The sequence below is a fragment of the Palaemon carinicauda genome, chromosome 20, assembly GCF_036898095.1.
Source record: "Palaemon carinicauda isolate YSFRI2023 chromosome 20, ASM3689809v2, whole genome shotgun sequence".
In the NCBI taxonomy this organism is placed as follows: Eukaryota; Metazoa; Arthropoda; class Malacostraca; order Decapoda; family Palaemonidae; genus Palaemon; species Palaemon carinicauda.
Window position 1 is genome coordinate 121221280 of NC_090744.1, and position 1467 is coordinate 121222746.

Below are 1467 nucleotides of genomic sequence, written 5' to 3' on the forward strand. Positions count from 1 at the left end.
TGAAAACAATGTGGTTGATGCTAAAAATTCCTTTTAAAACAATTACATTTCATATTGCATGTTTTAATGAAAACAATGTGGTTGATGCTAAAAATTCCTTTTAAAACAATTACATTTCATATTGCATGTTTTAATGAAAACGATGTGGTTGATGCTAAAAATTCCTTTTAAAACAATTACATTTCATATTGCATGTTTTAATGAAAACAATGTGGTTGATGCTAAAAATTCCTTTTAAAACAATTACATTTCATATTCCATGTTTTAATGAAAACAATTTGGTTGATGCTAAAAATTCCTTTTAAAACAATTACATTTCATATTCCATGTTTTAATGAAAACAATTTGGTTGATGCTAAAAATTCCTTTTAAAACAATTACATTTCATATTCCATGTTTTAATGAAAACAATTTGGTTGGTTGCTATAAAGTCCTTTCACAACGTTTACTTTTCATATTCCATATTTTTTAATGAATACAAAACTGTGTTATTGTTTAAAAAGTCCTTTTAAAACGTCAACATTTCAAATTCCATGTTTAAATTAAAACAATTTGGTTAATTTAAAATGTCTACATTTCATGGTCTATATTTTTTGAAAATGAAAATGATTTCTTCGATTGCTAAAAAAATGCCTTTTAAAACGTCTACATTTCATGGTCCATATTTTTTTTTTTTTTTTTAAATTAAGACGATTTGTTTGATTACCAAAAGGTCTTTTATAAACGTCTACATTTCATATTCCATATTTTTTAATAAAAAGTATTTGTGGGATTATTTAAAAAGCCCATATGTTTATTTGTCTGCTCGTTTATATATTTACAATAATAATAATGATAATAATAATAATAATAATGATAATAATATTTGTATCTATATGTATAGGTGTAGGTGAATATACAGTATGTGCGTATGTATTTGCGTATGTGTAGATGTATGTATAGGTATGTTTATGCGTAGTTGCATGTGTATTTATGAGATTGTTTAGAAAGCCCATATGTTTAAGCAAATGCGTCTGGTTCCCTACACAACATTTTTCTGACCTGGATTCCTATTAATTTCCTGTTTCTTCAGAAATACCATGGAAAATATTTCATATAAAGTAAAAACCATTTTCTCTGAATTCCTGAAGAATAAATTCTTTTATATATTCTATGGAATTAATAAATAAAAATTTTCTGCATTTACGTTCATCGTATTTATATTTCTGCTCGTTTATATGTTCACAATTTTTACGTTATAATTATGCTAAATTATGCATCAAATACCAGAGACGATAACTAAAACTGCCATAAACCTAAAATTCGCCCAGAAAAATACGGGGTGGAGAATATATTATGCTAGCCACGTCTTGCTGATGTGCGCGCATTTAGTACAGGTAGCGTATATATATATATATATATATATATATATATATATATATATATATATATATATATATATATATATATATATATATGTATATGTAT